Raw genomic sequence first — 26,476 nt, forward strand, 5'->3', positions numbered from 1 at the left:
AAGACCATATAAAGAGTTTCTGCAGGGTCAAGTAACAAGGAAGCCATCAGCTGGTGGCAGGGAAGGCATTCATGCAGCAACACAACAGGGTGGACAGAATGTGAATTAGGCTGGAGTCAGAGATTATAGGAGGGAAAATAAAAGCAATGGTTTAGAGCACACGGGGCTTAGGGTCCTGAGCTCACAGTTGCTGTCATATAAGCTGTGTCTAGTCATGTTCGCTACCACCAGGAGAAAGTGTAGAGACGTAAGGAGCATGCGCTAGGGGAGGCTGCCATGCCTTAGCTTCCTTTCCTTAAAAAGAACCATGTGAACTCTAATGGAATGTCGAAGATGGAAAGAAAGACCATGCAATTTTCTTCAATCACTGCAAAATGCCTATGACGCTGCAAAGCAAGAACCCTCAGAGACAAATATTGTTTGTCAGGATACCTTCTTGAGAGCACGGGCAGCTTGTGTAATAACCTGGGTTCCTGTCCTAAAATTAATGCTCCTTTGCTGCCTTAAAAAAAAACTTTTCAGTTTCTCATTTACACTGTGTTGTAGTTAGCTTATATTACTGTTATAGTGATGCTCAGAGGTCAGTATCCTTTCTGTCTAGGTTCTATGTTTCATCAATTAAAAAATTTAAGATGCCTAGGGAGGCACATACAAGCTTTATTATGAAAAGGGAGGACTAGTATACAAAAAATTAAAAACAAAATAACTGTGAATCAGGAAAAGTCTTCTTTAAACAGAAGATGACAGTCAGGGTCCAGAGTCCAGAGTCTGAAAGCCTCGTTTGGTGCTTGGAAATTAATGAATGAGTTTGATTGTACTGAAGATATTAATAGTTCTATGGTTACTGTTTACATTGCTATAAATATTTCATCTTTCACTATTTTTCATACATATATATTAAACTGAGAGTTATATAATTCTATTTCTAGTAATGAATGGGCATAAACAATATACTTTTCTTTAGGGAAATTGTATCTAGTGTGGCAGAATATTTCTACCTTTTGATTTGGCAGCTTGAACAAAACTTCACAGTCATACATTTGCTAACAACAGGTATTATAAGAACTGCATTCCTGGGCTAATTTGTCATCTTGTCATCGGATTTATTTTGTCATAGGTGTCAGATACCTATGAGTATATTTGTGGATGAAACTCTAGATCAGTCATTTGGCATGGGTGTGGCCCTGGCACAATCAAGAAATAGAGTAAATACTGTGTGTGTGAAAGCATTGCTTGTAGAATGCAGGGCAGTATTTATGAAAAGGATAGTGCAGTTGTGATGACAGTTTTAGTTGTTAACTTGACTCTTTACATCTGGTATTAATGAAAAACCCAAGTGGCTGAGTACACTTGTGTGGGATTTCTTTCTTGACATAATAACTTGAATTGGGAAGATCCACTCTAATCCACATCTTTTGAGGTGGGATGATCTATCTTAAGTCTGGTCCACACCCTTTGACGGCAGCTTATATAAAAGATATGGAAGAAAGAATGTTTGCTCTTTGCCCACTTGCCTTCCCTTTGCTGACAAGTTAATTCCTTCACTGGCATTAGAGACTATGTCTGCAGGATTCCAATATATACTGAAGACTAGCTAAAGCAATCAGCCCTGTGACCTGAACAGCTAATAGGTTATTGGACTTTTCATCAGAAAACATCATTGTTGAGCTATCTAGACTACAGCCTGTAAGCTACTCTAATAATATAATAATAATTGTAATATATATATATATATATATATATATATATATATGTATATATATATATACCCATATGTTTGTTCTGTCAGTTACTTTTCTCTAGAGAGCTGTGACTTATACAACAATAAATATATAACAAGACCATATAAACAAGCACCCATTATTCTATCAAGTATAGATAATGTAATATCTATAATTGTATTGCTATATTTTTATAAATTATTGTATTTCATACAGCTCTGTGGACTAGAAAGTTGAAGAACAATATTCAATCAAATCCATCTTTCATTCTGATTTAAGTCAATAGTCTTTTTGCTATTGATCCATATTAGTAATATGAATAAATATCATTTTGTCATGGAAATTTATTAGTCAACTAATGAAGATATATTCTTCCTAATTTAATTTCTCCATAGGCCCCAACTTCAAATACCATCTTATCAGTAGTTAAAATTCCAGCATATAACTGCTATGAAGAACAGACATAATATGCAGTCACTGATAATTAGATACTAACCCCAGAAAGCTCTGAACACGCCAGAAACAACTCACAGACCATATGAAGCTAAAAAAAAAAAAAAAAAATCAAAAAGTGGAACCCTTAGCCCTTCTTAGAAAAAAAATGAGTGTATAACACCCTCTCAGAGTGGGGTACACCTAGACCTTAAATCATTAATAACTTAAGAGCTAAGAGATGGCCTTGTAGCAATTTATGGTATTTAAAACTCATTATGTCTAATCTATGCACATCAAGAAAACTTTGACTATGTCTATGTTATGTTTTTTACATGTACTTTATGCTTATTGTTACTAGTAAGATTTCAATGCATGCTATCAAACCTTTAAAAAATCAAGTACTGTTAAAAATATATTCATATAGTTTTATGCAAAAATGCTTTTAAAATTCTATACATGTATCTCTGTTTTTTAATAAAGTTATAATAAAAATAGTTATTGAAAGAAAAAAAGATTCCAACATATTAATTGTGGACAGTGTAACACAAATTTTGTTAGGTATCTTGTATAAGTTCAAAGTCTATACTCAAGAAACAGATATGGAAGAAAGTTCTTTTCAAAATAAACGTGCATTTCAAATAAACTTGGTAGGAAATGAATGCATGTTACTGTCCTCAAGTATGTATCACACTGGAAACTGCTTATATAACATGGAAAGAAGACATTTATTTAGAGGAAAGTCTGCCCAAAGTAAAATCGGAATCCTATTGATGACCCCAATTTGTAGTTTTTAAGCTTGCTACTGACCTCTTTTTCATATTACAGAGGTTACCATTATTTCTATCTAACTACTAAATAACACCTGTAATAATTAAATATAGAAGAGGCTTATGTTAATGTGCTTTCAGACTGTTGACTCCCTTAACACCTGGCCCAAAGGGACAATGACAAAGAAGCAGACCATCACAAAGAAGTGGGGGCTTACTATGAAAAACAACTGTTGAGATCATATTAGGAAAGTTAGAGAGAAAGAAGTTAGAACTAGCACTCCTTTGTAGTGTATGTGCACACAATGATCTGGACATTCTGGGGAGCCTGACTTTGCACTCTTCTAGTGTTTCTAATCTTACTACTGTCCTAGCTGAACTTTCATTTCATGAGCCTGTGGGGGACAGTTAATAGCTAAGCTTTAGCTTGGAGATGAGGACAAGGACAGGTTATTTTTTTTTATTATTATTTTGTAGAATTTACAGAACAGTTAGGCATCTTATTATTTCACTTGAAGAAACCCAAATCCTTTATGAAGGTTTAAAAGGAAGTGTTCAATGCAGCTTTTGTTTTAGTTTTCTTAGCATAGATCTAATTTACAAGAATGTTACTAAAACTAAGGTGGATAAATGGCTTCTTTTTAACTTTTAAAAAGACATTGCAGAGGTGATTTACATAATTGAAAATCTATATTTGTAACTACAGATGTGCCACAAAATTCAGGATAGCAGCCAGACTGTCAAAACTCTCACCAGTTTCAGGAAAAAAGGTTTATACAAAATTTCACTGGTTTCTATACAAACAGAGCTATTTGGGGAATGAAGACAAGGAGGATCTTTAATTTCAAAGCCCATGCAAAGAATCCAAGTTCTGTATTAAAAGAAAAGCCAAATGTAATAGCTAGAGATCAAAAGGTTTACAAAATATTGTTGTTACTAGCATCTAATACTTATAAATACTGGAATATTTTCTATCACAACTCTTACCTCTGGGTTTAAGCTTTCAGAAGTAGGAGGCGATAACCATCGATTTCTTCAAAACATGATGGCTGCAGCATCTTGTTATTGTAGGTGATAAGAAATTAATACAAAGGGTTGAACAAACTGTTAGCTCACATTAATATGACCATTCAGGAAGGCACATCTATTGATCAGGCAAAAATGACCAAGAAAACAGTTACTTGATATTTGCTCTGGACAGTCATTAAACAGCTCCATGGTGATGTACTCAAATGTCTTATAATTGCCGTTTACAGGTGTGTTTGCATTATTTTCATGTGTGGATATATATGTGAGTATACATGTGTATGTGTGTGTATAAGGACCTCAGAATCAATGTTGGATGTCTTCTCTATTCCATTTCACCACATCTTTTGAGACAATATCTCACAGTGAATCTGGAGCTCACAAATTCAGTTAAATTACCTAGCCATCATGCTCTAGAGATCTAGAGATCCTTCTTTTTCCATCTCCTCAGTGCTAGAGTTTTATACCTGCAAGGCCTACTTTGTTTTGTTTTTAATGTATGAGGTAGATATCTGAATTCATGCCTTCACCCTCACATAGTGAACACTTTACCCACTGAACTACTTTACTAGGCCCCCATTCATGTTTTTTCTCTCCGTGATTTTATTTTGCATTAGAGGTAGCAATTCTCCATTTTGTTATATTCTTTTAAATACATGTATGGTGCGTGCACACACGCGCACGTGCGCACGCACACACACACACACACACACACACACACACCTTTATCCTTTCTCAACTGTTATGAACTCCGTCATCTTAAACTACAGCCTTAGCGTTCCCGATCCTAATTTGATTTGTACTTCCACTACCATATCATCATATCATATATAAGCATCACTTGTAAAGGGATTGACCACTCAGCACGGAGTAAGATATTGCTCCATTATACTCACTATCAGAGTGTTTGTGGACACTTTGCACTTATGGATTCATCTACAGACATCCATTTTGCTTCTGAGATTTAAAACTTTATCTTAAGTTACTTTCAATCAATAAGATTTTCCATTTACTAGGAAGAACAAAACAACTTTATGTTTGCTTTCTAAAATGTTTGGCCTCGACAGTTCAACAATATGTTTAAGGAGCTGCTCTAATGCGCCTTCGCTGGAAGCATGCATTAATCAACTTTGTGCCTCCTAACCTTCTATGCCTAGTGAGGAGAATAAACTCTCTTTGAGATAATTGCTGTGGTTCCAGAGGATAGAGCACTCCTGACTACTGGGGAATGCATGTGTTAGAGTGCATATGAAGATGCTGTTAGAAAAAAAGAGACTCCAAGGTACAGGTTTGAAGGAAGCCAAAGGTTTATTTCTGACACAAATTCCCCCATAGGTAGGCAGTCACATGTGATGTCTGCAATTAGTCAGGACCCCAAATCTCCTCACAGATTTACTTTTGTAGGCCATTGATCTCACAGGGATCTCAAAGCTGTTTTCCTCCCAAGTGGCAGAGGGAACAATATGGTGAGACACATGTTCATTTTCCTAAGACTCAGGTCAGAATTAGAACCCAATGCTTTTTTTCACAGCCCACTGGCAAGGGTTCAGTTATATGACCAAACCTAGTGTTAAGAAGAAATAACATAGTCCTTTTGTCAAAAACTATATTTTGCATTACAAATAATTATAAAAAAAGATAGGAAGAAAATGTCAGCAGACAATAAAAGTCTAATCTAAAGATATATATTTATTTTAGGTAATGTTACCTGTGAAAACTCAAATGACTTCCTATTAGATATGGACCCTATAAAAGCATCAATTCGTGAAAATATTCATTGCCTTCTTGATATATTTGGGTATCTTTTCAACATTGCCAGAATAAAATTTTGTTTCCAATTTTAATATTAAATTAACTTCCATTTGTATGGCTACTGAAAATACTACATCAAAAAGTTAGCTATAATTTTTTAATAAAACCATCTGCAAAGTTTTCTGAATTAGAAGTTAACCAAAAACATTGGAAATTGCAGAAGAAAGAAGCTTCCAAAAAAAAAAAAGAGTTCTCTACTAGCTTAAAATTGATTATATGGGAAAATGTTGAGAGGAAGCTTAGTATAAAATAGAGTGGTACAAGAAGACCAAAAACCAATTTTGTAAAGAAATAAATGTGAAAGCGATAAAAAGTCTATTTCCTGGCAGAATAATGTATTTACTTTCTATAGTGGCAAATCCTTTTGCTGCATAGATTTTCTTGTGGTTCTCCTGTCCACAGTGTTCATTCCCTCACATGCTTCTCAAAGCTGCATGCTAGTAAATATTACAAATTATAGCACCTATTACTTTTATTTTATTTTATTAGATCAACTCCTCCCTAAAAGCTGTTTCATTTTGTATCAACATTTTTAAAAATAAATTTAACTTTATATTGATTCATTGGTTTGTTGGAAGTTGTTTAAGCACATATTTTTCCTAGAGGATTTTATGATGTTTCTAACAGTTGCTGGAGTTTTGTGAAAATGAAGTTAGAAATAGATGCCATGAAAGAATTAGAACTTTAATTATGGTGAATGAATTTCTTTAATGACAGCCAGAACAAAGCAAGTAACCATTTACCCATCAAGGTACTTCCATCTTATTTGCAGAGATATTATGGGATGTATTTTTCTATAGCTTCATGGAATTTGAGAGTATTTTCTCAAGAAGGATGAAACCACCTAAAATTTGACACAGTAGTGACATCAAGGAACTTTAGGAAACCAAATATTTATAAAGATCCAGCTATATGTCCTCAGTTTATGAGGACAAGCTACAAGATGGCAGTACCTATGAACACAAAGGTAACCCTAACATGAAAATCCAGCAAGTGTTGCTGGGTAACATAGACATTATGTTTATCAACATGACCTCTGCAAGTTTCCCAGATTTATTCGTTAACTCTACCTCTACTGAAGTGATGTGCTCGCCCCCAATGGCCAACACCTTTATCTCTATATCTGGGTACATTGAGTAATATCTTGTGCCAATTCTGCAAATGGGTATAGCCCATTGGAAGTGCTTAACTAGGCCCTAGGCGCACTACTGTGCCCTCTCACAAGGTTTCTAGCAGCTGGCTATTAAACAATCACTCTTACCAATGCATGTCATTCTTTTCACAGACAACCCTACAGAGACAAGTGTTTTTTGCCTGCAGTAGTGCCTTGTTGCTTCTCTTTGTCAACAGTCCATTTATTTTCTACGTCCTGGAATTATCATCCAAAGCATTTGTCATCCTTGGTTCAAGGAGGGCACTTTCATAATGGAAAATGAAACTAGTCCCAATACTGAGCACTCTAATAAGCCAGAGAGTACTGTTCTTTATTGAGAACTATTCTTCTGATATCTGAGTGATGAAAATAACTACTATAAACAGTGCTCAAACTACAAAGAGAGCAAAGTCCTCCAAAACCAGAACCATGTGTTTCTCCTTGCTTTGTATTTTGTATGTGGGGAAGCAGAGTTTCTTTTAAGGAGATGGGACCTGAAGACCACATAGTCACAAATCAGTAAGATTATTTAGATCAAGTGTTATTTCTGTCTACTTCTGAGTCACACATTAGCATGTATGTCTACTTTTAGATAAATGTGGAGATAGAATATAAAGTAACAGATAAAATTACTGCATAGAAATTACCCATGACTGAATCACCACAGACAAATTTTATGTATTGACTACTTTTCTGGTGCAATGAATAAAGCATCATAACCATGGAAACATATGGAAAAATACTTTTTTGTTGGTGTAGAATTACTAAGGGATAGGACTTAATTGTGGCAGGAAGCTATGGCAGCAAGCAGCAGCCATGGTTTAGGATCAGGTATCCAAGAGATCATATTGAAAGAAAGAAAGAAAGAGAGAGAGAAAGAGAGAGAGAGAGAGAGAGAGAGAGAGAGAGAGAGAGAGAGAGAGAGAGAGAGAGAGAGAGGGAAGGAGAGAGAAAAAAGAAAGAAAGAGGGAAGGGGAGAGAAAAAAGAAAGAAAGAAAGAGAGAGAGAAAGAGATAAGAAGGGAGAGAGAAATAAAGAAAGAGATAAGAAGGGAGAGAGAAAGAAAGAGATAAGAAGGGAGAGAGAAAGAAAAAGAAAGAGGGAGGGAGAGAGAAAGAAAAAGAAAGAGGGAGGGAGAGAGAAAGAAAAAGAAAGAGGGAGGGAGAGAGAAAGAAAAAGAAAGAGGGAGGGAGAGAGAAAGAAAAAGAAAGAGGGAGGGAGAGAGAAAGAAAAAGAAAGAGGGAGGGAGAGAGAAAGAAAAAGAAAGGAAGGAAGGAAGGAAGAAAGAAAGAAAGAAAGAAAGAAAGAAAGAAAGAAAGAAAGAAAGAAAGAAAGAAAGACTTCAATAATGGTGGGAAGAGATGGAGGGAGAAAGTGAGAGAGAGAGAGAGAGAGAGAGAGAGAGAGAGAGAGAGAGAGAGAGAGAGAACTAGAGAAGGAGGGGAATAGGGATATGGAGAGAGATTTTGGCATGAGGTAAGGTTTTAAGCATCTAAACTCTACATCCAAACTACATCTAAACTCTACATCTAAACTCTTACCTCTGCCAGTAAGATCTCATTCAAATCATCATATCATGATAGAAAGGGAAATTACATATAATTATATATAATATTGTATGATGCACAAAAACAAACCTAAACAGTAGAACATGGAATTAGGAGGAGCAGATGTTACTAGTTATATTCCACTCTGACTCCTGTCTCTTTATGTCTGCTTAAGCAATCCACCTGCAAATCATTCTTTGAAATGTGGGACATATGTTAGTGGTGAGATCACAAGTGTGCCATGAGAATCGAAAGAGGTCATGCATATGATGTAACAGGTCCATACTAAGTTCAGTCTACCTCATCACCCAAGATTATTGTTAGTCAATGGAAAGAAATAAGTTCCCTATTTCAAGTTTTCCTAACTTTGTGTTCTCCACTCTGAGAGTACTGCAGCATCCGCATACTCCATAGTCAGAGTGAATAACATTTCAATCTATTTCTCAGGAATAAATTTAGTGAATTTCAGTTCTATTCCTTTAAGTGGTACACCAACAACTTGTTTCTCCTCAAGCAAGACGTTTTCATGTATAATGGATGATAGAATATAATTAATAATATTTTCTTTTTGACACAGTCTAATGCAACTGTTCTATGTATGTTTTTTGCTTAATAAACTAAGGAACTTAATCTTAAATTTATGCACAACTAGGAGATTCAATGCTGAAGAATTCGCTACACAATTTTAATTTATAGTTTACAGTTTAAATCTACTATGAAGGACAAGAAAATGGCCAGAGCATAAGTTTTGTTCTTCAGTAGAAAATGCCAGTAATATATGTTGGTCAAAGGAAGGGCATAAGAGTTCAGATAGGAGATAGAAGTTTAAAGATATAGTGCACAGCATGGCAAACACATTCTAAAATAAGATATTACATATTTTAAATCTATTAGTAGTATTTTATTGTTTCACAATAAAATCACATAATTGATGCACAGATATGTCATATTCTTAATATCTCAAAATATGATGTCATTGTAGCCAACACACACAGCTCTGATTCATCAACTAAAATATTATTTAAAGTATTAAAACTGAAAGCAACTAAATCTATTTGAAGGAGATTGCACAGTAAACAATAGTAAAACCATGTGAAGTGGGGTGTCTGGTCAACTTACCATGCAAGGGTATAATACTTACTAACATGAAATACAGTCTAGATAAACTGTGATGTGGTAAAAGAATACGACAACATGTTTCGTATTTTAATTTATTCTCTCATACAGTATATTCAGAACACAGCTTCCCCTCCCTGCACTCCTCCCAGTACCCCCACAAACCCTCCCCCTCAGATCCATATTCTCTACTCTCTTTCCCCAGAAGAAAAGCAAACCTCCCAGGGACATTGGCCTAACACAGGACAGAAAGATACAAGATGACTAGGCACAAATTCTCATATCAACAAGATGATGCAATATTTTTGAGCAATTTTACTAGAACTTGTATATGTTTTCAGATTATTTGTGTGGTTTATATATTCACTGTTATGATTTTTTTTGTTTTCATGGTGTCACTATGCAAGCTAGAAGTATTGAGTGCAGAATAAATGGTTCAGCTGCTCCTACCCTTTAAGTTCTACTCCCCATTCCTGCATTTTATTAATTATTTAACATCCTTCTTTCCCTTCATTTATAATAGTTTTTAAATTATCGTTTCTCAGGATATTTTTTGTTTTACTGTCATGAACAAATTTCTTAAGCAAAACACTGTAACTTAGACAAGGAAAGTTTAGAATGCTTCCTGTAATTTATCCTCTGTTCTGTTTTAATTAGAATAGGCTAAGGAGAGATATAAAAATAAAATTATTGACTCATGTGAAATTAAAGATCCTCATTGTGTTTTTGTCAAGAAATGCAGGATGACTCCTGTTTAATAATGATTTTCCCATTTTAATTACATTAAATTCTGCCTTCCTAAATTCCCACTGTCATTCTAATTAAAGGAAAATTTCTCATTCTCTGTATCCTAGCCCTCTTAGATACAGTTTAAAATTCTTGCACATAAATATTTCAAGAGTGTTTCATACTTTAAAGTATGGGGGTACTTTACTTTACTAAAAGAGTTATAAATTTTCTCCAGGTGGTTTGAAGATTAATTAATTAATATATTTATTTAAGCCCTTAATTTAATGGTTAAAATCTTGACATATGCATACTCTGACAACAGAAACACCCATTTTAAAGCAAGCAAATGTTAATGTTTACAATTTCTTGTGAACAATAACAAAAACTTAAGTAAGCTCTTTTAACTAATTAATTATTCTATTTATTTACATCCCAAATGCTCCCCTCCCCTGGTCCCTGCTCACATAGTTATTTTCCCATTCACTTCATCTCTGAAAGGGTGCCTCCACCACCACCTCACCCTGGAGTATCAAGTTTCTACAGGATTAAGCTTTTCCTTTGCCACGGAGGATAAAGGAGGACAGCTTCTGTTACATGAGTGCCAGGGACCTGTGACCAGCCCCTGTATGCTTTTTGGTTGGTGACTTAGTCTCAGAGACCCCAGGGGTCCTGGTTAGTTGACACTGTTGTTCTTCCTATGGGGTTGCCAACTCTTTTAGCTCCTTTAGTCCTTCCTTCAACTCTTCCATAGGAGTACACAGCCTTAGTCCAATGCTTGACTGGGCATATCTGCATCTGTCTCAGTGAGCTGCTGATAGAGCCTCTCAGAGGACAGATATGCTCGGCTCCTGTCTGCGAGCACAACATAGCACAAGTCAGGGATTGGTTCTCATCCATGGATGGATCCCAAGATAGGCTAGTCTCTGGTCAGCCATTCCTTAAATGGAAGCAAACAAGATATTCCACATTAGCTATTTAAAATAAGACCATCATTAATTTTACAGGCAAATGGGTGGAACTGGAAAATAACATCCTGAGAGAGATAACCCAGACCCAAAAGGGCATGCATGGTATGTACTCACTAATAAGTGGATATTAACCAAAAACACAGAATACTCACGATATACCCCATAGACCCTAAGAAGTTAAACAAGAAGAATGACCCAAGGGTGGATGCTGAAATACCACTTAGGAAGGGGAGCAAAATGATAATGGGAGGCATAGGGAAGGAGGGATCTGGATGGGAAAGGAGAGAGGTGACTGGAAAGGGGAGACAGGATCAGGTATGGCACAAGACAGGAGAGAGGCCTGGAAGACCAGGAGAATGAACAGAAATACGCAGGTACTGGAGAGTGTGATAGGTGAGCTTCTAGATTTGGGATCGGGGAGGTTCCTAGGCATCAGTTTGGGAGACCCACAGTGGGAGTATGGGACTTGAAGGGGCTACTTCCATTAGTCAGACAGGACCCCCAGTGGAGAGATGGCGAACCCAAGCCATCTACAAAACTTTCGACCCCAAATCGCTCCTGTCTAAAAGAAATGCCGGGGAAATATGCTCTTTTCAGCTTCTGCCTTAAACCTTTTCATTATAAGTGTCTACATGGTGAAAATAATCTGTCAGCACATGTGACCCTGGAGAGGTAGCATCAAGGAATTAATTTGTCACTGCCTTAGAAGTGATCAATTATATCCAGTAGTAACAGTTTAACTTTTAAAATCAATTTTAAAATGTGCGATGGTATCACTATCTCTGAATCTACTCTTCCACAAAACACCAAACTATATCTCCCAAGTTTAACTGCAGCTGTTTACCCATTAAATAACATTAGCCTTTCCTTCCTCTTTCTAGTCTTCCCAGCTTACGGTGACTACTTCTCCACTCTCTGCTTTTATAGGATCAAATCGTAGAATTCTCATAAGTGTGAGATCACACAATATTTCTGTTTTCTGTGAGAGGCTTACTTTTATTGACATCATTCTGGATCACCTATATTGTTGTAATGGAAGAATGCATAGAATTATAAATGAGTAGTAATTAATTTTGTACAAGTCTAATTTACTCCTTTTAGTTTGTCCACTCTTAAAGTTCATGGAGTATTGTGCCTGTTGCGAATATGCTCCAGAAAGCATTGCAATACAGATGACTTGTCAACACAATTTTTAATTCATGTGTGTGTGTGTGTGTGTGTGTGTGTGTGTACTAATAATACTATTGTATTGTAAGCTAACTTAATTTTTTCAAGAATGCATCATAATTAATTTTACAGGATTACACTAATATGTTTCTTCATTAAAGGCATATATTTCACATCATGGCATCACTAATATTCTTCTCTAATATTTTTATACTGACCATTCTTACTGGAGTGAAGTAATAACTCACAGTGGTTTTGACTATTAATTCTGTGCTCCTTGGTTTTGTACTCTTTCACATACGCCTTTGTTCATTTTCAATGTCTTGTTCTTGAGAAATGTATCAAGTTTCTTGTTTATTTTCAGAATGAACTTATCTGATAATTTTCAGTGGACTTATTTAATCTCATTTCATAGATGGGTTATTTGTCATTTATTCAATCTTAATTTTTAAAACACATGAGCAAAAGATGTAGTCAATTTATTGGTATCGTCCTTGTGGTGGGTTCAATGAAAAATCCTCTCATAAGATCATATATTTCAATGTTTGGTATCCAGTTGGTAGAACTTTTTCAGGGGGTTAGGAGGAGAGGGCCTTTTGGACAAGGTGTATTACTACTGGTGGGTTTGAGATTCCAAAAGCCTGCACCGCCTCCAGTTAGAGCACCTGAACTTTATGATACTGTCATTGTTGCCTAATGTGTAGCCCCTCAGTTACTGTTCCAGTGACATGCCTGCCCAACTTCTGCCAGTCCCTAGTCAGCATGGTCATGGAGTCTAGCCACCCATGTGATTCCCAATAAATTCTTTCTTCTAGAAACTTTTTGTTGTTGTTGTTGTGGTGTCTCTTCACAAAAATAAATAAATAAATAAAATAACTAAAACATTCAATGTCTTTGACTTGTGTTATATGGCTTTCGTTGAATAACTCTACTTCTCAATAAATCTGTCCCTAAATATTTTCACAGCTAGTATGAACTGAACATTTAAATTTATCTTTGAGTTTGTTTGCTGCAGGTGTATTGCATAGGCTAATTCAGTATTGCGTATGTTAATTTAGTATCTTACTATGTTTCTAAGCTAATTGTTAGCTCTAATAAGCTTTAGCCATATCTTTGGTGTTTTTCAATTCATCAAATGATGTGCTTAGTGAACTAAAACAGTTTAACTCCATTGTTTCAAATTTGCATGATTTGTTTTGTTTACAATTCTCCAGTTACTACCCCCAGTATCTACTGAGTCTATGCTCTGAATATTGGTCAGATACTGTCTGTCAAACATAGAGAATCGTACAGCTGTATGTATCACCACTTACCTGTCTGCCAGCTCTTTCATATGTCCTTGTTTCAAGTGCACAAGCTTTATCCACTCCCTTCTACATGCTCATGGCTCAGGCTTGAAGCTAGGATTTTGAGAATGGCAGACTGGATGTCTTGCTTGACTGTGATTGCAAAGATGAACACATGAACAAAAAAGTAAAACATACTTGAATCAAAGAAAGTAGTAATCCCTGATGTCAAATGACATAAAATATTTGGAAAACAAAATAAACCTAAAGAGAAAGAACTTTGAGGGGGAAGGATGGTACAAAGGTCATCAGCAGGTCACAAACACAAATATTTCCTGTGCTTTCACACATTTATTTAAATATTTATTTAACATATCCATGAAGGGCTCTTCATTAGAAGAACAAAGAAGAACAACACACATTTATATATAATGTATATTGATTAAGAATATGATTTGCATAGTAGGCAAAATTAAGATATTTTGTGATAGGTAATGTTGAATTCACCCAGGAGCACAGGATCAGGCCTTGCCTGACTACATGAATAGAAGATGCAGAGTTTTTATTTTTAAAGATGGTAACTGGAGGAAATGGTTTTTTTTTTTTCATATTTATAGAACTACAGAAAATAATTAGACATTGTTATGGAGAACTAAGAGAACTGGATCTTGATCTTGAGGCACTTCCTAGTTCAAATTCCAGAACATGTGTTGAGTTAGGCTTCAGTTAAATGCCAGATAAAAATTATGCCTCTCAGTGGCCTGAAACTTCTAAAAGGAAATGTAGCAAAGAAGTTTTGATGCTATAAGCCCCAAATCCAACTTTTATCACTGTTCCCGAAGCTGATGGTCCTGCTGTGTCCTACTCAAGGTTACTGATGATGAGCAGATGTCCCTAGCCAGAAGCTAAAGTATCATCCTTGACATCTCCTTCTACTTCACTCACAAAACCCAAGTCATCAAAGCTGTTTTCAGACAGCCTAAGTCTGTGTCTTTCCTCTGTTCCCACCCAGCTTCATTTGTCATCACACCAGTAGACCATATACCATTAGTTTACACAGGAATCATGTACTTATCAATATTGTAACAATTTTACTCAACCATGCACTCTTGTCCAACACTTTCCACATAGAAACTGTTTGAATATAGTTTATCAATGCATAATTTTTGATCACATAAGATTTTGAAGAGTCAACGAGGTGAGAAGGCTAGCAAATCAAAAGAACCTAAAGGATAGAAATCGAAAGTCAAAAGGAAAAGGATCTGAGATAGCACTGATCTCATAGAATCCCGTGATCCCCAAAGCAAAGCAACAAAACATGTTTTCTTAAAAAGAGGGAACAAAAGAAAATGTTGGATTTTGTACTTGGGAATATTTGTTTTACTTGCTTTTATTAGATTGAAAATCAATATCACCATCATCACCACATTCACTGCTACAACCACCATCATATTTTATTTGTTCAGAAAATACAAAATCTATTAACATGATTTTGATATAAAGTCAAAATAAGAGCTCTCCATATCCATTGAGGAAGATCATTCCATCCTACATGTTCTGTAAATAATATCAACATGAAAATGGTGTCTTAGCTTCCTGTTTCATACATAATTCATTTATCTCGGTGTGAGTATATGCTACAAGTGTTCATGTGCTAAGAGAATAGTGAAGACATGTCAGATGCTTGGAAACTGAAATTACAGGTGTTTGAAGTCACCCCATGTTGGCACTGTAAACTTTACTTTGGTCTTCAGCAAAAGCAGCAAACACTTCTAATTGATGACTCATCTCTCCTGCCATTACCTTTCAACTTTCTATTCATATGAAGCCTGAATGAGCTGATTGACTTCAAAAATAACACAAAGCAAGAGAAACAATGTAGAATAATATATAATGATCACACACACCGCGCTGTTTGTTTAACACAGAGAAAAAATGGACTAAGGGTTGTAAGGTTGATTTTGTACCTGGTGCCTTTGGGGCTTGCGACTGTGCTACGGCCAACCCCTGACAAGGAAGAGCTCACCGCTGCTCAAACTAATGCCTTCATTTCTCCCCTGTGTGGGAGGGCTCAAGGTAGCACATTTAGCCAAAAGCTAATAGCTGTTTTATCACTATACATTAGAAAAGAATGGAAAAAAGAGGTTTTGTATTTGATGATTTTTAAGCAGGGAGAAACACTGCATAGGAATTCTCCCAGTGATGAAGAAATCCAAGACGTGAATCGAGGTGTTGAAAGGTCTATAGTTTCACAAAGGGCAAGCCAGACTTTTATACACTTTGCTTTCAAAACTCTTCTCTCAGAGAACTTGAGCCAATGTCTTATTTTATCCAAATTGGCTTTCACTTCTGTAACTATTATTAGAGCTGTTGAGTTTTGCTTGCAAGTGTTGTAGATCCTGTGGTTCCCACGTTTTGTCAAACAACAGAATCACCTGAAAATATTTCTGTGGTTGAAATGTGCAATGAATTCAGCTGGCTGTTTGAACTCATCTTTGATTCTGTGGGCTTTCTGTGCTATTTCCTGCTGGGTTTTGTCTCTCTTCTCTAATTATGAGTGTGGTTAAAGAAAAGGAAGGCACAATAAAAGTCTATTTTTTTCGACAAATAACAGCACCTATGACTAACCATACATTGTATTTGTGACTTTGGACATTTTTATCATTGCCAACTCCTGTGCCCACAAGTTGCTGCTACTGAATAAGAAACTTCCATTTTATATCCATATGCCCCAAATTCACTACTCTACTCTTGTAGAGTACATACGATTTACTGACATTTCACAAGTTGCCTTCTCTTTCTCCTCCTCCCACCTCCTTTTTCTTTCCCTCTCTCACATTTTTCTCTACTTTGTTGAAGGAAGACAGAGACAAGAGTAGGTAAATGAAAGCATTTTCTATCTAATGCTTTTCGTATTACAACTACCTGTAGCCGCATGTGCAAAATGAATGTCTTCTAAATCTAACATAAACAAGATGGGAAGAGATAGCTGACATTGTGCTGTAGAGAATCGTTAGTAGATTGAACTATACAGAAATGGGGATTTAATGTGCCATTTGTATGAAAACTGCAAGACCAAATCAGCTCCTTTTAAGTCCTATTTTGTCTAAAATAACTGATTTCATGATTTCAATAGGCGTGATTTAAACTTGTAGCACATTTTTAGAATTCTATATCCATCTCCTATATCCTAGACGAGTTATAGCATCCTTCTTAAAATGGAAGCTGGACCTCTGAAGGGGCAGACAAAGGGATAGAACTCTAAGCTAAGCAGAAGAAAAACAGAGTTGGGAAAGTAACACGTTAACAAAACAGAACAATAAATGACCCCCACAACAGTCCTTAAGGATGAAAAGGCTGACATTTCTTTGCCATTCCATTTCTTCTCATGCCAATTGTCAAAGACACAGACTACTTAAAAAAAATGCCTGGGATGAGAGTGCGGGCTCGTGGTGAAGGGTGACGTCATGAAAGTGGGTTTTTTTATGTCATTTCAATGATGTTGCCTAGAGCACTGGCGGATCCAGGACAAAGAAGGGAATGGATGGTGACAGGAGAGATGGCAACAGTCAGTGCCGCCACTAGCGAGGAGGCTCCAAAGTAATAGGCACATCAGTGTGTGTGCACCAGGCTTTTGCCTTTGTCATCTAACTTTTCCTGAAGAAAAACAAACATTTTTCACTTCATGTAGGGCTCCAGAAGCAGAGTAGCAACAATTCCACCAGAGTCCAAGTTATTTATCCAACAAGTCTACGGGGCTTACTATCAAAGCATGTGTGAAAGGTTACCTACAAGAACAGTGATGACTCAAGAGCAGATTCTCGCTACAAAGTTTACTCCAGACTTGGTGAAGACTCCAAAGTGGTACCACTGGAATGTGCAGCACACTTTACAGGAAGGCCCACGGTCTACCTCACCCTGGCAGTTCCCACAGCTTTCAGAACGGATTCATGAATCTTGTGAATTTCAAATTGCCAAGGCTAGCAAATTGTGTTTGTTTTCCAAGTTCTGTGAGTCTCCCTTTTGTGCTCAAGAAGGAGTGTTTCAATTACTAAAAAACAGCTACCAAAGAGTCTTCGTCAACATCCCATGTAGTTCCCATCATTATTTTTGTTTGGGATGTGGCTCCATGTAGCGATGTTTTTGTCTGAATAACTGTCAGAGATGCCTTAAGCCAATGTTCTAACTTTTGGCACCTTTCCATTGTAAGTGCATCTGTGGTAATTAGGTGTAGGATAAAAATAGGAAAGGTTGTCATACACAGAAAATATATTATATATATATAAATATAAAATATATATATATATATGGGAAAGAAGAAATGGAACAAATTGACCTCTGATTGGTTTGGAGAAAGAAAAGCACAGTCAAGATATTATCAGTCTCTATTTCTGTGAGGGGAAAAAGTGCTATCATGGATTTTTGCTAAACTATTCAAAATTCAGTATTACTTCAAGATTTACAGCTGCTATCTAGATAATTCCATAAATATACACTTACGTCTGAACAGCATTTTATGAATGTTTGTCTTTTTAAAGATTTAAAACAGTAAACAGAGTTAAGTTGATATGTTGATCTGGTTTTCCTGTGTCGATTTTTAGCTTGATAATTTTGGAATGGGTTGAGAGCTTTGCTTATTTTCCTCTAGGACAAATCCCCATTTCAGTGGATTCTGTTGTGTTTTCCTCATTGTGGAGCTGCTGAGAGCAACCCAAATTGTTGAGGAATTATACAATTTGTTTTCATCCAACTGAGATTTAGTGGATTATTGTGATGGAGCTCACCTGCTCCAGTTTCTCAATTTTGCCACAGAAAGTTTAAAGTCAAAGGTCCTCCTGAAACCAAGTATGACCAAAGTAGAGATACATTAAGTAACATGGGTTAACTTTTCCTTGTCTGAAATGTCTGAAGTGTTTCATATTTCTGAATTTTGGATTTAGGTATATTGATATATACATAGTAGGTATGTTGGGGATGAAGCCTAACTCTAAACACAACACATATATTACATGTGCATCTTATACATGTATTTTGAAGGTATTCTTCTTATTTTTTTAACACTCACTTGTGAAACAAAGTTTGCAGTCATTGAACTGTCAGACTTGTGTTATTGCAAGGGCTCAGAGTGTTACAGATTTTGGAGTATTTTAGGTTTCAGTTTTAGGGGTTGGGGAGCTCAATCTGTATCTTGTAATATATCTCACTTCTAAGAGTGGGTCTATTTTCCTCCCTTAGTGAGCAATCTCTTATGAAAAAAAAACAGAATGTCAACAGAGATTCTATCTGTCCCTCACCTTGTTTTGTAAAGGATGCTTAGGAAAACGTTAAGAACTAAACATTTAAAATTTGTAATTCCCAACTATGAGACGGGTAATAATTAGCATGATACATTTAAATGTACAGATGATAAAATAGGGTCTATCCAGAAACAGACAGTGAGACCACAGTTTGTGCGGTTTTTATTTACATTGAGACATGAGTCAAGGGGAGATTAGGAGGGGAATTTGGAGAGGAAATGAGGATCTGTAAGAATCACTGAGCATACAGCACCAAGCAACTTATTCCTCAGGCAGTTGGAGCGTGAAGTCAAAGTGCAGAGTAACCTCAGTGTTGCACCTCAGGGTACTTACTGACTTCTGGCACCAAACCCAGACCACATTTCCACAGTCAGAGACACAAGAAGAAAGCAGAACCCTCAGGCAGAGAGTCCCAGCTGTTCCCAGCAAGCCGTGCTCCAGTGTAGAACATGTAGGCTGTAGGCGGGGCACAGAGAGCATATGCCATAGCAATTTATATGAGTACAAATATATAAATATAAATCTGAGGCTTCTTGACTAAGGTGAAAGACTGGATACTTTTCCATCAGAAAGAAAAGCAATCAGGGGAGAAGGGACTTACTTGGGCAGCTGCAGAATACTGTGTTTTAAAGTTAACTCGCAAAATGCTGGAGAAAGATGATTTTCAAGATGAGGCTCTTCCTACTTTCCAGATGGCTGAAGAATGAAAGTGAAGGCTTAGTTGATACATAAGAAAATTCAGTGTCATCAGAAAAGTGAACGGCCCATGGAGGATATCTTCTAAGAAGGCAGAAGAATGCTTACCTGAGACAGCGCAGAATGGAAAGAGATTAGAAGACAGGCCAGTGGCAGACACTAAGAAATGGGACCAATAAATGACAAAACGGAGCATAGGTAACTGTGTGCAGTGCAGAGCAGGGGGCTAGCTGTGCATCAGGCCACTGGAGTAAATCATAGACCCTAAATAGGAATTGAACCTAAGTACAGTAAGAAAAATAACTAGAAGGGTATAAATGTGCTGAAAAGGGACAATCCCATAAGCTATGGCAGAAGTCAAAAGACAATTATTTCAGACTGGAAAAGCCAATGGAAACTATTTGTATTTATTATGTAAAATCCAAGAGATACCAAGATGGGGAAGCTGTGCACAAATTAGCTGGAAGAGACGTAGAAAGCCGAGGAGTACAGAACGTGGGCCGTTGGTTCGTTGTGCCTCTACTTAGTAATAAGTAACTTTAGAAACAGTTGCATTCATTTCCTCTGATAAATAAAAAAATATTTTGAAATAGATGGCATTTTCTGTATGAGCAGGAGGGAAGAAATTAAACCAAGATGTAATAATTACAAATGTTGTTTAATTTATGTGATTTAAATATGAAGGCTCTTAATGTGTTTTGTTGTCAGGAGACTTAAATTGGAAACCCATAAGGAACACGGGGCTGCATAAAAATGAGCACGCTGCAGTAGCTGTAAGCCTCGGTTTTAGCTTTTTAAAGTCAATTACTTCCTCTCTAACACAGGTTATTTACGGGTTCTCCGTGCTCATTTAATCATGCCAAAAGTGAAATAATTTGAGCTTATAAAATTGCTGCAAATAATAATTGTTAAAATGCTATGTGAAAACAAACTTTAATCAAACACTGAATGCATTATTTAAGAGCACAGGGTATACCAATGCACCATTCCTCTTTGGAATGGAAATGTTTTTTTTTTCTTCTTCTTCTTTTCCACTTTTCTATTACATTTGTGTGGGGGAAAGAGGTATTGTCGGTGGGAAGGGGCTAACAGAAGTGTGGTGGTTCCAGGGACAACTTTTGGGGGTGAGATTTCACCTTGTTAAAGCAATGTCTATCTCTTGTCTGCTTTTGCATTTAGGACTCCAGGCTAGGCAGCCTGGGGCTATTGACTGAGTGATTCAGTCATCTCTCTCCCATCTCACAGATATGTAACGCTGCTCCCAGTTCTTACAAAGGTCTTAGGGTTCGAACTCATATCAACAGGCTTGGGTGGCAAATGAGCGTCTCATTTCCGAAAATGTGTATTTAATACTAAGTCCATATCCACCCTGTTGCATAGCTTCTCTTGCCCTCGCTGGGCAATACCACTGTAGCATTTCACTATGCTAAGAAAATCTAATCAATCTAGAAATATGGTTTGAGTTCCTATACTATAAGTTGAAAGAGGCTCTCAATATCCAAAGAGCCAAAGAATTGCTACATGTGGACTCAATCCTGGAAAACTAAATGTGGTAGTTTCGTGCAATATGAGTGCTAGATAAGTGATAGGTAGGTAAATAGAGTGAAAAATACTATACACATGAATCAACAAACAATTAGTAATTTGTGTTGAGTGCTTAAGAGAAAACGCAGCAGGAACAAAATGGGCTACAAGGCTGTTTACTGTCAATCCATGGAAAGACGCTGAGGAATGAAGTACGAGGCATGAATAATTTTGACCCGAGTAATCTTTATTTCAGTGACAAAGTCAGCTTAGGAAAATTTCCTGATATTTAAAACGTTTTATATTTCTGGGAACCAGCAGAGAACCAGTGAGGTTGGACCTCGAGGAGATGGAAAAGTTCCCTACTGTATGTCTAAAAAGGTAGAGCATGGTGTATAAAAGAATGTGGCGAATGGATTCATGGGTAGGAACCTCTACCCAATGAATTTCATGACAGTGAGAAGTGGGTGGGTAAGGGGCAGTAAATTAGCACAGGTAGGAACAGTTGAACCTGGTCTTGGACTTTGAATTGCATTCAGAACTTTTCAAGTGTAGCAGGTCCTGGGATGTGCTCCGATGTCCCATCTGCTGCCCCACTGTCTCCTGCTCACATTTCCCAACCAGGTCTTCTTTCAGGATGAGTATATGGTTAGAACTGTTTTCTTTCTTTCAGTCTAGAATATTCTTCTGGCTCCCCTTTCAGGAATTTCGATCTGCCATTTAAAGTGGGGTACTTCCTCAGAGTAGTGTTCCTGAGCTGTTTGGACTATGCACTTCCTGCCTTTCAAATCTCTTCTCATGTCCTTCCCTTCTACTTCACGGGACTTACACTCCATCCTTTATGTGATCTCTTAACTAAAACTGTAGCCTTATAATAGTGAATACCTCAAAGGTCATGGTGGATCCTAAAATTGAAGCAGTACAGAATGTGTCAGACATATAACAGGGACTTGGTCACTATTAGTTCTAAAGCAAAGGTAGCCAGACCTGAAAGAATGGATACAAGGTCATCCATGTAACATGAGTCAGCAGAGATGATCCTTATAGGAAAGGATACCCTTACAGCCATTTCCATTTCCTATACAGGACTCAATAACTTGTACAAGATATTTAAAAGTTAATTTTAAAATATAACAAGTTTAGTATTAAATAATTTTGATTGACTGTGGGTTAATTCAAGTGTCTGGGCATATTAATGTACGTCAGGTCTAAAGTTCAATGAGACAGAGATATTGAACCCTTTCTCACCTTATGATATGAGGCCACAAACCTTTTGGAAGTTGTATGAATGACAAGTACATATTGTCTCAAAGCTGACCATGGCAGACTCTACTGTGCCAAGTAGATGGTGGTAATACTCAGGGATGGTGGTGACATGCAGGAAAGAGAAGCACAGACCAGTCTGTCCTGTGTTCTGTTTCCCACCCGAGCTGGTGACTAAACCAACCATTCAGGCTTGACCTCAACAGTTAAAAATATTTATCTTTGTACTGAAACATTTTGGAAATGGTTATCACTATCACAGGCAGGACTGATAATTCCTTGCTTACATCACGAACCATTAATCACATGTTTGCCCGGAAAGTCCTAGAAGAGGACTCACGGAACTGTGTTAACTCATGTTTTTATTTCTATCAGATGAATTGTTGCCCACCCCTGACTAAGTGTAGTACGTATGTCAGGTAAATGAAGACATCCACTGTTTACCAATAAAAATCATAAAACGTTATTCTAAAGCATTTATGTAATAGATGTATTTGCCATTTGTTAAAGAAAAAAGGAATATTGCATCCTAATGAGGTGGATGATTGTTTCTTTATATAAATATATTTTGAGCCTGAGGATGTAACTTCGGGGTAGAGCATTTGTCTAGCATATGAGGCCCTAGGTTTAATTTTCAGCGCAGCAAAGATGCCTGAGTTTAGCCTTGGCTGATATTTGACACAGACAGATACAAAGTATCTTCATAAGCTTTCCATGTTGTCTGGTACTTGATGGATTGTCTAAGTGACAATACTGAGAAATCCTCTTTTCATAAACACAGAGTACAAAGTGGTGAAAATACATGTGGAGCCTTTTAGAAAAAAAATCCTGATATTTAACCAAAATTAAATAATAAATGTGTTTTTTTATTTGTCAAATACAAACAAGCAACTCCAACAGCAACTTCTCAAAAACAAAACAAAAATACCCAAAACACAATTAACATCCAAAGATATAGTAGTTTTCCACTTACATTCTAAAAAATGACAGTCGAAAAACACTAACAATGTTTTTATAATTAAAAGATGATATTCCAATAAGTAAAAGATGATATTCCAATAAGAGCAGTTCACAGCATGCAATGGTCTTGAACCTGAGCAGGGTGTTTTCAGCAGAGATTCTCAGCGTCAGGCAGTGTGTCGGAAGGCATGGCGTATGTGTGCCTTCGCCACAGAATATCACACAGGTGAGCAAGCTCCACCAAAGACACCTCATGTTCTCTTGTCTTTGCTTTTTTTTGAAGACACAAAACTTAATTTAATAGAAAGTTTGTTTGTAGTTCTCACTCTCTCCATGTGAGCTGTGCTAGAACTGGCTACCCCACAAAGTGGCCCAGTCCTGAGGGAAAGGGAGAAAGGGGATGAGAAGAGCCCCATTCTTCCTCAGTGCTGTGGAAAGGGAAGACACCACCCCCTTCCTTTCTCCTGCCCTCCTCTGAGATCCAGGGAGGAGAGCAGATGAAATCTCAAGCCTAGAGATTCTTCTCCACACCCCTGTTCCTAGAGTTGGACGGTAGTTATCAAGAGATGGAGAGAGAAAGGAACAGAAGGAAAGATGGTGATTGAAAAAATGAGAGGCAAGGAGGTGAGGGATGAAGAAGAATTAAAGACAGACACCAGTTTTAAAAAATTAGGGAGATGGGGAGGTAGGGAAAAAAATTAGAATCCACCCCAAACCTGAACCTGCCTGGAAAAAGAAAATGAAAAGTTCTTGAGTCTCATAGAGAAATTATTGGGAGCAGCCAGCTTTGCAGTGGGATGTTCATGCCTCAGTCCAGCCTTGGAGGCAGGTAACATGGCCTCTCCAGCTCATCTTAGCCAGTGACATCCTCCTCATCTTCTTCCTACTCATCCTCTTCGCCTTCATCCTCATTCCTGTCATCCTCATTCTCTTTATGCTCAGCCTCTTCTTCCCCTTTATGCTTCTTGTCTTCTTCTTCAGTCTTAAGCCTCTGCTCTTCATCCTGCCTGTCCTTCATCTGTTTATCTCTAACGCCTTGGTAACACCTCATGTATCGTTGCCAAACTCCTCTGCATAGGCCTTATTTCATTTTATTTCCAGAAATCTCTTATTGTTGAAAAATGTTTGCAGCCTATGTATAGTACACAAGCCAGAGCTTAAAAATCTGCTCAAAATTACACAATCTAGGGGAGTAAGAACAGTGTAGATACCTATTTCCTAAGAATGTCTGTAAATCAGATCAGAAAAACATGTAAGTTAAAACTGACCATAGCATTATATTCAAAACCTCCAATATTTCCCACCTGTTGAAATTGAAGATCAGTTCTCACAACAGCCCACAAGTCACTGGCTGGCTGAATTCACCCTGACTGTGTCTGTTCCATACACGATACTCCCCAGTAACAATAGAATGAATGTTAGTGATATTACCGAGCCGTAAGTGGACTCATGCTATTACAGATTATTTATCAACAACCACCTTCATGTTACTCAAGTTTCATTTTAACTTAAAGAACATGGAATCATGATCCAGATTCACCCATGCCAATTCCGGCTCTGTGTTTTCACTTTGAACTTTCTGACAATGTGCTTATCCTCTGTGATTTGGTTTACCTCATGGTAAGTTTTATATAATAGCAGAGCTTATGTTTTAAAACTGAATAATAATTTAACATATGTGTAATCAACATAGTCCATAGCATAGGTTATAAGGAAAGCATAATAGAATCATTACATAGATACACACACACACATACACACACACACACACACACACATACACACACACACACACACATACACACACACACACACACACACACACACACACACACACACACACACATATATATATATATATATATATATATATATAGAGAGAGAGAGAGAGAGAGAGAGAGAGAGAGAGAGAGAGAGAGCCCTCACCCTTTTCTGTGCCCTTTAAGGATATCTCAGTATTTAAGAGGCTAACAGAGAAGGGTAAAGGAACACTCCATAAAACCCAGAGAGGAAAACTCCACCTCCTCTTTGGATCCTGTCTGAAGTCACAGATGGAAAAAAAGAAAAGGAAAGACTCATTAAATAGTCATGAGTGTCCTGGAACCTTTTATTTGTAATATCCACCTGCCTCTGCCTCTAGAATGCTGGTGTTGCATGTACTGCCGCACCCAGCTAAATATGGCCATCACATATGAAAGATATTATTTTCATATAAACAGAAGGTAACAGAACCTCTCAAATTGCTGCCGTGCATACTTTCTCTTAAAGGTTGGCCTCTTGTTGAGTGTGAAATAAAAGCTATTATGCAAAATGTGTCAGGCCATGCGTGAAGCAGTGATGGCTTAAAGTCGGTCTATAGCAGTGGGGTATGGCCAGCGGGCTGAAGGGGACGTGAGGATGCAGAGTTCCTGACCTCATCTTCCCAGGATGCAGAGTGCCGGACCTCTTCTTCCCAGGCTCACTTCATGCATAGAAGTGCCTAAGTGTCCACTTGACTCAGACTGTGCACAGCTCCATTTCCATACACCGTTGGGATGTTAGGACTCGATGCTATAGGACAGATGAATAAGACACTTTTCATCCCCTTTCAACGGTTACACTACAGCTGCGCCACAGCACGCTTTGACAGACTCAGCAGTGTTTGCGAGGCAATTAGAGTAAAATCGGTAAGGTATGTGTAACGATTGCCCTGGCGTAGAAAATGAAGTATCCAGAAAAAAACAAACAACAACAACAAAAAAATCCCTAAAAACAAAAAAATAACTTTACTCCACAAAGCATTTGCTGGAATTTTAAGAAACACACTGAAGCTTATAGTTGAATTTTCCTAGATATGACACCATATATTTACAACCTGAAGATAAGAATGAATATAAAAGTCATCCATGCCGATGAATGGAATTAAAAGAGGAATCTGAGCTGATGACTCCGTTTCTTGTAGCAAAATTACAGGTACAGGTTGCAGGCTGTATGGCTTGTGAGATGACCTCTTTTACTCACACATATGCT

This window comes from Micromys minutus (assembly GCF_963924665.1).
Source record: "Micromys minutus genome assembly, chromosome: 7".
Classification (NCBI taxonomy): Eukaryota; Metazoa; Chordata; class Mammalia; order Rodentia; family Muridae; genus Micromys; species Micromys minutus.